The sequence below is a fragment of the Cannabis sativa genome, chromosome 2 (genome assembly GCF_029168945.1).
Source record: "Cannabis sativa cultivar Pink pepper isolate KNU-18-1 chromosome 2, ASM2916894v1, whole genome shotgun sequence".
NCBI lineage: Eukaryota > Viridiplantae > Streptophyta > Magnoliopsida > Rosales > Cannabaceae > Cannabis > Cannabis sativa.
Window position 1 is genome coordinate 53,103,941 of NC_083602.1, and position 13,099 is coordinate 53,117,039.

Consider the following 13,099-nt stretch of genomic DNA (forward strand, 5'->3'; position numbering starts at 1 on the left):
ATATAGACACATTATTAGTTATCCATTGTTATAATCCTAATGTGATCAATGATCCTCTATATGGATGATCTACACTGTAAAGGGACTTAAATTACCGTAACACCCTACAATGTATTTTATCCTTAAAACACTTAACCTTGTATAAATGATATTTCAACTAAGTGAAATGAGTACTCAATCATTTATCTCGTTTGGTTAAGCTCGAAGGAAATCACCCTTTGCTTACTATTCGCCAGATAGAAGCTATAGATTCCATATTTATAGCGCTCCCACTCAATCGCACTACCGTGTTCCCAAAATGTATGTATTGCCCAGACTAAAGATTTAGGCTTAACTAACAAATCAAAGAACACGAATAATACTCTTGAAATTAAGCCTAACCATATCAGGATTTAGATCATGTGATCTAGGATCAACTTATGATATTGAATTGAATAGATGTTTACGGTAAGTTTCAAAATCTAATTCAAAGTTCAATATCGGTCCATTCCAATGCATACTCCATGCATCTAACCTGAGCTTTACTTTAACCTATGTTCTGGAAAGAACATAACATTTCTCCAAATGTAAGTAAACTCTGTTGTAGATTGTCATATCAGTGAAACCCAGTGTTCTGATAAATCTAGGAATACTTTATTCACATAGTCATGTTTATTTTCCACTGTGTTGACAACACAATAAACATGTTCAAGTATGTGAAAGGGGTTTGGATGAATTTATAAATCAAATAGACAAGCAATTGATTAAGTGAACCAAAACATACACAAGTGAATGAAAAGTTACTTCTGTTACTTTATTGATATAGAATAATCTGGATTACATTGAAACAGAGTTTTATTTAGGGCATAAAACCCAACACTCATTACTCCCACTCAACAGCAGGTGTCTGGTCTAAGGCATACAAAAGCATATCTAAGACCTCTCACTGTTGATTGAAGAAATTCTTTTATGGCTTTATCTTTTCTGGAATAGTTGAGACTTTTCCTTAGATAAATAAAATCTATGCCTAAGAAGTTGTGAAGCTTCTACAGATTGCCATTAGAAAGAAAATGCTTCAGCATCTTACTAAAGTAAGTTGCTTGCATTAGAGTAAGTAATTACTAGGTATACCACAAGCCATAGGTTTAGATAAACTCAAACCTATAATACTAGGAACAGGAAGTTTTGTTAAGTCCATTGAATAGACTTATAAACAAAAATTTCCTTTTATGTCCTTGTAATAGAAAACTTTAGGTTACTCCATGTGAATGGATTAAACCATAGTTCCATTGGCTTTCTTCTTAGTTTCTTATCTTGACAATCCATTACTTGTTTAAACTCACAATGGATTTTAATCACTAGTGTCTCCCAAGTCATAAGAAGGTGAGTTCCTAGAAACTCTCCCACTACGACAAGGTACCGTGAATTATGTCTAAGAAAATAGTATTAACCTCTTTGGTTGTGACAAGACAACAGAGGCAGTGGGATCATCATATGTTATATAAGATGATAAAACACTTTTGGAATCAAGAAAAATATCTCCTTTATTTGCTACTTATTTTCAGACTTAGTCATTATCTTAGAAAAGTAGTATTTGTTTGAACAAACACTTTCTTATCTATTGACAATGGGATGGTCCACCCCTAATCACTTAGAATAGCTAAGAAACCATGGTTAACAGTTCTAGCTTTTCTTAAGATTTTGATAAGGTCATCCATGAATCTAGTAATGATTTACATTAAGTATACAACCATTACATCATTCTGAAATTGTATTACCATAGAAGGAATTAGGCAACGACTAGTAACTAATCATCAACATGCAACTCGAAATTTCTGGGGAGGTAAGTTTGGATATAATTCAAAAATCAATTTAAAGATCTTTGAACTGCATATCTACTAACTATTTCTCCACCCCTATCAGTTCGCAAGATCTTTAACCACTTACCTTAATGGTTTTAACCATTGCTAGAAATTAATGAAATTTTTCAAAATTTCAAATTTCTTGCTAAAAGGTATAATCTAGAGTGATCGTTTTAAGAATACAACGAAAATCTCATGTCCACCCCTGAATGTACATCCATCTGCGAATGAGATGAACTACGTTCAGTAGATATAGGCATATTAACTCTTTGCAGAGATTGATCTTGTCAAATCCACTATGAACAAGATACAAATGCCATAGATTAAAAAAAATGTGGTAGTGTCTTTTGATGACATAGGTTTATAAAAGAATTCTTAGAATAGTGCAAGTGGATCCTGGTCACAGAATACCTAACTCATATTCCATACAGTTTGAATCCATTAATAAAAGATGGATATTAAACACTTGAGAAAGTGTAACTGTATTGTATCTGGAATTAGAAATATAAGAAAATTTCTGTTTGGATTCTAAAATTAAAGTCAAAGACTTAAATTCAACCAAATATAATGAGTAATTCTTTCTTGGACCACCACTACTATTTAAACTCTAAGTCAGATTTGCCCATACAAGTAGGAGATTTCTAAGATTGAGGATTTATATCAATTGGGAATAGAATTTCGGGATTATAATCATATGCGTCATTTAATTTCTTAAGAGAAAATATAGAATGACATGAAATGATTTATAGACCATTCATCCAATGATATGTTATTGAGCTAATTCAAAATGAATAAGCTAAGAGGAATTAGGATAATTTCGTTTATAAATAAGAATCCAACGATGCTTCGATTAGCGAATGTCAAAATAATCTTATTTATACAATCTTCTTGTTTCATATCGTAAAAATACTAGTCTAAGGTGTCATCAATTGATAAACAGCTAGATGTCGCATATACAATATTTATCTTTCAAAATCTAACACTATTATGTATGTCTAATGGTGAAAATCCACTAGGGATTTATCTCATTAGATAAACAAGCCAAGTTAGACCAACAATGAAGATTCGAAATTAAACTACAACTTAATAACAGAAAATAACATGGTTCAATATAAATTCATACACAATTCAGAAATTATAAGCATATAGCAAGTAGGAATGACAAGTGAAAATACTAAAACATACAATCCTAAATAATTTCCAAGGTTTTCAACAAACTGATATCAGTGTCCCGTTTAGGCGAGAGTCAAAGCTACCATTCATTGAATAGAGTTGTCAGCTCGTCTAAAATGTTAAACATTCTAGCAACCTTTTATTCGATCAAGACTGGAATTCAGCGTTGTCCCGTTTAGGCGAGAGTCAAGGCAATTCTATCTTATGAGCTTCCACCATTGTTTCGCAATTTGCAAGTCAAGTATGGTCGCCACCATTAGGGTGATCCATACCATACAAAACACTTAGAAACTACTTATCATGCGAGGTTAAACGGTGCGAAATTGCTAATGAACGTTCCTCCATTAGGGAGGATTACTCACTAAAACAAACGCGGTGTAAAACCCACAATGGAGATCGAATATCTTAATAATAAAGCTCATTATTTAAAGAGAGTTGTATTTTCTTTGATTCTCTTTATTTAATCTATTTATTTTAAATATATATTTATTAAAATTTTCAATTTAGAATGAAAAAATTCTAAATATAAATTTTAATTTAATATTTATAAATTTTACTTAGATGGATATGAAAATAACATGAATTATTTCCATCTTAGTAATAATTTCCAATAAATATTTAGAAAAAATATTCAATTTAAGTTGTTACAAAATTAATTTAAATTAATTTACAACTCAAATTTTATTTTCTAAAAATATATATTGCATTTCGAAAAATTAAAGTATTCAAGGACACAATTTTCGAAAATGCATGTTAAAATAAAAAATTAATCCTGGAAAAATTATTCTAATTTAATGTTGGCCCAAAATTAATTAATAAAATTAATTTACAACAAAGAATATAATTTTTCTATTTAATTAAATATATAAGAAAAATTTCAAATATTTAAGTATGATGATGAAAATCAACTTAAATATTAATTTTCTATTTAATTAAATACACTAGAAAAATACTTCAAGCAAAAATATCACCTATCTAGATTTTCCTTTGACTAATTAATTCAATTTCTAATAATATACTTTAATTCAATTTATTTTAAATTAATCAATAAATGAAAAAAATCATTGATTTAAGTTGGTCCAAAATTAAAATAAATAATTTACAACTTTAATCTATTTTTCAAATAAAATTCGAAATTCCTGCATTTAAGAAATGTAATTTCAAAATTTGATTAATAAAATAAAGAAAAAATATATTTTGAAAATTATTTAAATTTAGTTGAAAAAATAAATTTCAACTAAAAATAATTTTCTATTTAAATAAATGTCATGAAAAAGAAATATTTAAGTATGATGATAAAAATCAACTTAGATATTTAATTTTCAAATTAATTAAATGTATTAAATTCAAGAAATAAATAATTAAGTGTAGAGAAGGCTTAATTATTAATCTCTAGTTTAATACTAGGAAAAATATACTTAAAATAAATTGTACCAAAATTAATTAATAAATAATTAATTTCACAATGTATAATATTTCCTATTTAATATTAGAAATAATAAGTAGTCTAGAAATAACTATCTAGAAAATATCTTATTTGACTAAGTATCTTTTCCACAAAATTTGAAAAAATATCTAATTTAAGTTGTATTAGAAAAAATCTAGAACTTAAATATTTTCAAATTTAAATTTAATTAAATATCAAAAATTAAGTTGTAACCACTTAATTTGAAAATATTCCATTTTAAGTTAATATTTGAAAAGATATTAACTTAAAAAATATCCAAAGAATCTTAATAACCAATGCCTAAAATTCCTCAACTTAATTTTGAAATTTGAAATTCAAAAGATATTCGGATTTAAGTTGGTTAGTTGTAGATAACTAAATATCAACTTAAATAGGAATATTTAATGAAAAATTTAAATTAAGCTTCAGAAAGAATTTAGATGGTTATAATTCTATATTTAATTAAATACAAGAAAATACATATAGTTTAGCTTAGAATAAAAAATTCTTTAAACTATAATTTTCTTAAATTAATTTCAAAATAAATGAAATTAATTATGTTGCTAATCAATTTTATTAGGTTAAACTAGTTTAATTAACCTAGTACAGTTATTCAAATCAGGCAAATGGGCCTTCACAATTGGGGTGGTTCATGTGAGGGGGTGCTGGGTTCAGTATGTCGTACCCACTACTATGGCTCCCAACTCTCACACAAGGCCCAAAAGAGAGGAATTTAACCTTAAAATGAACAACTGTTATTAATTGAATATGCCCAAAAACTAAATGGGCCTAAATAAATTCTATCAAGAACTATGATAATTTATTTTAGCAACAACAACCTATATGTATCTATAATCAAATTAAACACATAGGCTCACACAGGCACACTTTGGATGGGTCCTATCATGTTGCTAGGTCATACACAGATGAAAGAAGATTGTAAATATACCTGTTACAAATTATTAACTTGACCAGGGAGCCATCGGATCATTAGATGCGGCAAAAATAACCATGGCTATTTGCAATCAAGTAATAATAGGTTTTGAAAACTTACAAACAAGCTAAAACACATACTCCTGCAACAAGGTTAGCTGGATAGTTGGATGTAGGATTTATTTAATTTTAAATTAAATAATTAATTTCGAAAATAATTAATTAAAAAAAAATAAATTTTCGAAATTTTTTTTAAAAAAAATTGAAAAATTAAAAAAAAATTCGAAATTTAATTAAATATTTAAATTTAAAATTAAACCTACAATTTTGAAAAATTAGGTTTCAACCAACCTAAATATCATTTCAAAATTTGCTAACTACTTTTAAAATTTAAATGTTATTTTATAAATAAAAATTAGAAAAGATAAGTTAAATATCTTTTTCAGATTTTAAATTTAATTTAAATAAATAAAATAACAAAATTTAAAAGTTAGCAAAATATCTTACATCTATTTAAAATTACATGATTATAATTATCTTATTTTAAATTTAAATAAGGTCAAAATATTTAAAAAAGATTTAATTTAAAAAAATATATATAAAATCTGACCTTAAATTTAAAAATAAGATAAGATATAATCAAATTTAAAAATAAGATAGATTTTTAAGCAAGAAGATAGATACTAATTCTATTCAAATTCAAATTACACTAATATCTTGAATTAAATTTAAAAAATATTAAATTAATTCAAAATAATAATTAGAATTGAATTAGGAATAGTAATAGTATAAATACAAAACTATACAAAAAAATCGGAAGTTAATTCCATGAAAAAGCATGAAAAATCGAAGAAAAACGAAAAAATTGTGAACTGTACGGACAGTTTTCGCGATCGCAGGAAAATTTCAGCACAGCTCCGATTTTTTCGAATCTTTAAAAAATCATAACTAATTCAAATAAAATCGAAATTGAGTTCTGTAAAAGGCTAACTTGCTTAATTTTTTCCATACTATCCAATAAAAATAATTCCAGAAACAGAATCGCAATTATTTTTCACGAAAATTTACAAACATCAATCAATCATCAAATAACACTCAATACAACATGATACCATCCAAAAACAAACAAACAATCGTTTAAAGTCCAAATTTCTTGCAAGTAAATCAATTACCATGGCTCTGAGGCCAGTTGTTGGAATTTATTTTACCAGGATCTTAGATCTACTCACAAGTATGTTTATTAACACCCTAAATATGAACTTTCTAAAACGATGAAATAAACACATATAAAGTTTAAGAAACCTTACATTGGGTGCAGCGGAACATAATGACTCCTTCCGTTCAGATATCTAGCCCTTGATTCCTTTCTGTAGCAGAGCATTATCAATATCTGAACCTGGATCTCTTTCTCTGAATCTTTGATGCTGAAACTCCTTCTTGCTGAAAGTCTTTCTTCACGATCTTCCTCACTATGATTGAGGTATCACTTGCTGTGTGTGGGCACTACTCTCACACTAAGATTTTCGAAATTGAAGAGGGAAGGAGAAAGAGAAGGGTCAGCCAAAGATAGGGAGAGAGAGGGCTCAGTTTTTTCTGAATCAGAAGTGTAGAAATTTAAGTGTAAATTTCCTGAAGCCTTCACTATCTATTTATAGCATTCCACTAGGGTTAGGTTTGAATTATTTGGCATTAAAATAATGAAAATATCAGTTTAAATTTCCTACAAAAGTGGCTGGCCCTATACAAGTGGATTTGGGCCTCACTTTTTGCAATTTTGCAGTTTTATCTTTTCTGCATCTGATTTTCTCAAAAACGCCAATTTTCTAATTCAACCATTTAAATGCCAATTCTAACTATTTAATAACTATAAATAATTATTAAATAATATTGTCATTTATCATATTTATTAATTGAACCATACAAAGTATCATAATTAACAAATATGCCCCTAAAACTCTTTCTTTACAATTTCGCCCTTACTTAGTGAAAAATTCACAAAAAGACATAGTCTAATTTGATAATTATAATTGATTAATCAAAACCAATTACATGAGTCTTACAAGCAATATTATCTCAACTAGTGGGGGGACCATGGGTCTATATAACCGAGCTTCCAATAAGTAGATCAAGAATTTATTACTAAAATTCACTAACTTATTAATTCTTCGTTGAATCCACGCATAGAACTTAGAATTGCACTCTCAGTATATAGAATGCTCTATATGTTCCACCATATAGACACATCATTAGTTATCCATTGTTATAATCCTAATGTGATCAATGATCCTCTATATGAATGATCTACACTGTAAAGGGATTAGATTACCGTTACACCCTACAATGTATTTATTCCTTAAAACACTTGACCCCGTATAAATGATATTTCAGCTTATGTGAAATGAGTACTCCACCATTTATGTTCGTTTGGTCAAGCTCGAAGGAGATCATCCTTTGCTTACTATTCGCCAGATAGAAGCTATAGATTCCATGTTTATGATAGCGCTCCCACTCAATTGCACTACCGTGTTCCCAAAATGTACGTATCACCCTGACCTAAAAGTAGGCTTAACTAACAAATCAAAGAACACGTATAGCCTTTCAAGATTGAGCCTAATCATAACAGGATTAAGATCATTTGATCTAGGATCAACTAGGCGATATTGACTTGAATAGATATTACGGTAAGTTTAATAAATCTAAGTCAAAGTTCAATATCGGTCCCTTCCGATGCATACTCCATGCATCCAACCTGAGCTTTACTTTAACCAATGCTCTGGAAAGAACATTGCATTTCTCCAAATGCAAGTAAACTCTGTTGTAGATTATCATATCAGTAAAACCCTATGTCTGATAAATCTAGGAAACTTTATTCACATAGTCATGTTTACTTTCCAATGTGTTGACGGCACAATAAACAGGATCAAGTATGTGAAAAGGGTTTCAGATGAATTTATACATTATGTACATATAATCATGAAATAAATCATGTGAACCATGCAACATTAAATGTTATTTCTGATCTATATTAATAAGTAAATCTGATTATATTAAAATGAGTTTTATTAAGGGCTATTTCAATCGTAATCTGTCTATTAGACTAAATGATCACAATTTCCTCTTATGGAAACAACAGGTTCTTGCTGCAATTCGTGGAAACAGATTGCAAAGATTCATTCAAGATCGAGCTCCTCCACCTCGATTCTTGAATGATGATGATCAAGCATCGAACATCTTCAACCCAGATTTTCTTGACTGGGAGGTTCAAGATCAACTCTTAGTGTCCTGGTTACTATCTTCAATGACAGAAAGCCTTCTAACACGCATGGTTGGCTGCAACACAGCGAGGCAGATTTGGAATGCCCTGGAAAAACACTTCACTCTGCAAGTCTCTTCCAAGATCCTGGAGTTTCGAACCAAACTGCAGAAAATTCAAAAAGGTTCTATGTCATTGAATGAATATCTTCTGAAGATTAAACAACATGTAGATCTGCTAGCTTCAGTTGGAGAAATTCTAAGCGCTAGAGACCACATAGCTGCCATTTTCAAAGGACTGCCTCCTGAGTATGACACATTCATCATCTCCACTAATACTCGTGTTGAAGAGTATTCAGTTGCTGAAATCGAAGCACTTTTGCTTGCCTCAGAATCTCGAATAGAAAAGACTGATCTTGAACCAGAAATTGAGCTCAGTGCCAACCTTGCTACTATGGATCTGGATCTGGATCTGGATCAATACTCTGAAGTCAACATGGCGTACCAGAATTATCCAAATCGCACCAACAGATTCTACAATCAAAACAGAATCCTTCCCTCATCCTCAAGAGGGTCTGGCCGTGGATTCAACAATCGAGGAGCTCACACTGGAGGTAACAATACTAATCTGCCTTCTTTTAATAGCACTAATGGTCGTGGTGGTTTTAATTCCAGTAGCAGAGGCAATATATTTCCCACTCCCTTGAATCGTGTTCAATGCCAACTTTGTCACAAACTTGGGCATACCGTTCTTGATTGCTTCTATCGTTTTGATAAAAGCTTCACTGGAGTTTTCACCGGCTCTAATACTCAAAATGCCCAAGAAAATGTTGCTCAAACAACACAAATGGATGACATAAGCTGGTATCCAGATTCTAGTGCCTCGAATCACTGCACTCCCAACATGCAGAATCTGAACACCAACATCGAATATGAGGGAGAGGAGCAACTCTATGTTGGTGATGGTTCTGGACTGCCCATTCAACACATAGGTCAGTCTTTCATTCAAACTCAGTCCTCACACCCCCTTATCTTGAACAATTTACCTCATGTACCAAAAATCACAAAGAATTTACTCAGTGTCTCTCGTTTTGCACATGATAACAATGTCTTTTTTTGAGTTTCATGCTGATAAATGCTTTGTTAAGGATCAGGAAACTCAAGCCATCCTTCTCACTGGGACACACCAGAATGGCCTTTATACTTTTAACTCCTCTCAATTTCATGTGCAACCTTCCAACTCTGTTGCTGCTCCAAGGGTGCTAACAGCTTCCATGTCTTCCAATATAGAGCCTCCCACTTCTGTTTGTAATAACTGTAATAAAACTCAGATTTCTGACTATGATCTGTGGCACAATAGGCTTGGCCACCCATCTGAGAAAGTTGTCAAAGCTGTGCTTCAATGTTGTAATATCTCAATTTGTAATAAAAATCCCTTAAGTGTTTGCTCTGCCTGCTGCTTAGGCAAAATCAATAAGCTTCCATTTCCGAAGTCATCATCTACCACCTATACTGAACCCTTGCAATTAATTGTTGCAGATTTGTGGGGTCCTACTAAAACCACCTCTGTCAATGGTTACAAATACTATATTCATTTTGTGGATGCCTACTCTAGGTTCACATGGATCTATATGCTGAAAAATAAATTTGAAGCCTTGAAAACCTTTTTGCAATTCAAAACAGAAACTGAATTACAATTAGGCAAAAAGATTAAATGTCTTCAAACCGATTGGGGAGGGGAGTTTAGATCTTTTATTGATCACATAAAACAATTTGGCATCATTCATAGACACCCTTGTCCAACAACTCATGAACAAAATGGGTTAGTTGAGAGAAAACATAGACATGTGGTTGAAAATGGGCTTACTCTTCTTGCACATGCTTCCATGCCTCTCAAATATTGGGATGAAGTATTTAGAACTTCTGTCTACTTAGCCAATAGATTACCCACCCCTGTATTGTAGAATACATCCCCCATTACAAAACTCTTTGGAATCACACCTGATTATAGCCAACTCAAACCTTTTGGACGCAAATGCTTTCCAAACATTCGACCTTATAATAAGCACAAGCTTCAATTTAGGTCCTCACCGCGTACTTTTCTAGGCTATAGTTTGAATCACAAAATATACAAATGTGGATGTTTCAGGCAGATTATACATCTCTCGAGATGTAATTTTTGATGAGACATTCTTTTTATTTGCATCCATTCCCAAACTCACCAGTGATTCCTATTCCTACACAGAGTTCTTCACTCCAGCTCAAATTCCCATAGCCAACATGTCTAACTCTCATAATGATGATTCCCAACCTATTATCACTAATACATTTGTGCCACCTGTGGCAAGCACTTCTGTCCATGTGCAGGAATCTGTCTCTGAGTTGCATACTTCTTCACAGCAACAAAGGCCTTCACTCAATGATAAACTTGTTGAACCAATCACCAATACTCAAGCTGTTGTCTTTGCTCCTGCTACTGGTGATACAACAATAACTACTGAGACTAGTGCTACTTCTCAACATCAGCAACCTGCTCCAGCACCTAATGCTGCTACTCTACAGACCACACCAGCAAATTCTCATGCTATGCAGACTCGTGCTAAGTCTGGCATACGCAAACCAAAGGCCTATGTTACAACAAAAATACCTAGATCAGTTAAAGAAGCTCTTCAACTTGAACAGTGGAATCAAACCATGACAGATGAAATGTTGGCTCTAACAAGGAATGGAACTTACACATTGGTGCCTTTACCCGAAGGAAGAACTCCCATAGGTTGTAAATGGGTGTTCAGAGAGAAAGAGAATTCAAATGGAACTCATCATAGGTACAAAGCTCGACTAGTTGCTAAAGGTTTTCATCAACAACCGGGCTTCGATTTTACTAAAACATTCAGCCCCGTAGTCAAGCCTATAACCATTCGAATTGTTCTAAGCATTGCTCTGTCTCGTGGTTGGACTATCAAGCAACTTGATGTCAACAATGCCTTTCTAAATGACACTCTCAATGAGGAAGTTTATATGGTGCAACCAATAGGATTTGAGATTCCATCTGCCCCTCACTTAGTGTGCAAACTACACAAAGCTCTGTATGGGCTTAAGCAAGCACCTCGTGCTTGGTTTGACAAACTTCACCACTGCCTGTTGGATATGGGATTCACCTCATCAAAGTCTGATCATTCTTTATTCATTCAACACACACCTACATCAACTACTATGATTCTCATATATGTTGATGACATATTGATAACAGGCAGCAACCCCACAATCATCAGCGACATTGTCACTGCCCTCAATCATAAATTCTCTCTTAAAGATCTTGGTGAGTTACATTATTTTCTTGGTGTGGAGGTTCATCATACCTCATCTGGTTTACATCTATCCCAAGCTAAATATGTTCGAGACCTGCTTCTTAAAGCCCAAATGCATGATGCTAAACCAGCCCCCACACCAATGACAAGTGGCCTTAGGTTATCTGCCTATGGAAGTGAACCTGTATAGGATCCTCACTTATATCGTTCAATTGTTGGTGCTCTTCAGTATCTTCTTATAACCAGGCCTGAAATTTCATTTAGTGTGAATAAAGTTTGTCAGTTTATGCACAATCCCCTTGTCTCTCACTGGTTTGCAGTTAAGCGTATCCTTAGATATCTCAGTGGCACAATCACTCATGGACTTCATCTCACCAAAGCTCCTCTCGATGAAATTGTTGCATTTTGTGACGCTGATTGGGCCACTGACCCCGATGACAGACGATCGACATCTGGATTCACCATTTTCTATGGTCCTAACCTTGTTGCCTGGCAGTGCAAAAAGCAACATACCATTTCCAGATCCAGCACAGAAGCTGAATTTCGTAGCCTTGCCAGCACAGTTGTTGAGTTAACTTGGATACATTCCCTCTTCTCTGAGCTCCACATCAAACTTCCTCAGCCACCAATCATTTGGTGTGATAATCTCAGCACTGTGTTACTCACTGCAAACCCTGTGCTTCACGCACGGACCAAGCATATCGAGCTCGATCTCTACTTCGTGCGGACAAGATAGTGCTGTTGGGTTTTGTGCCCTAAATAAAATTCATTTCAATATAATCAGATTTACTTATTAATAAAGATCAGAAATAACATTTTATGTTGCATGGTTCACATGATTTATTTCATGATTATATGTATATAATGTATGAATTCTTTTTAAGTCCAGAACATATGAATTTGTTAAAGATTATAGTGTTGTCAGCACAGTGGAATATAATCTTAATTATATGTTCAAAAGTTTATTCCCTGATTTGTCAGAACACTGGATTTAGACTGACATGGTATAATCAGCGATAGGTATTCTTACACCTTGGAAAAGTGTTATGTCCTTTCCAGGACATTGGCAAAGTTTACCAGTATCGGATGTATGGAGTATACATCAGAAGGGACCAATATTGAACTTTGATTAGATATATTAAAAC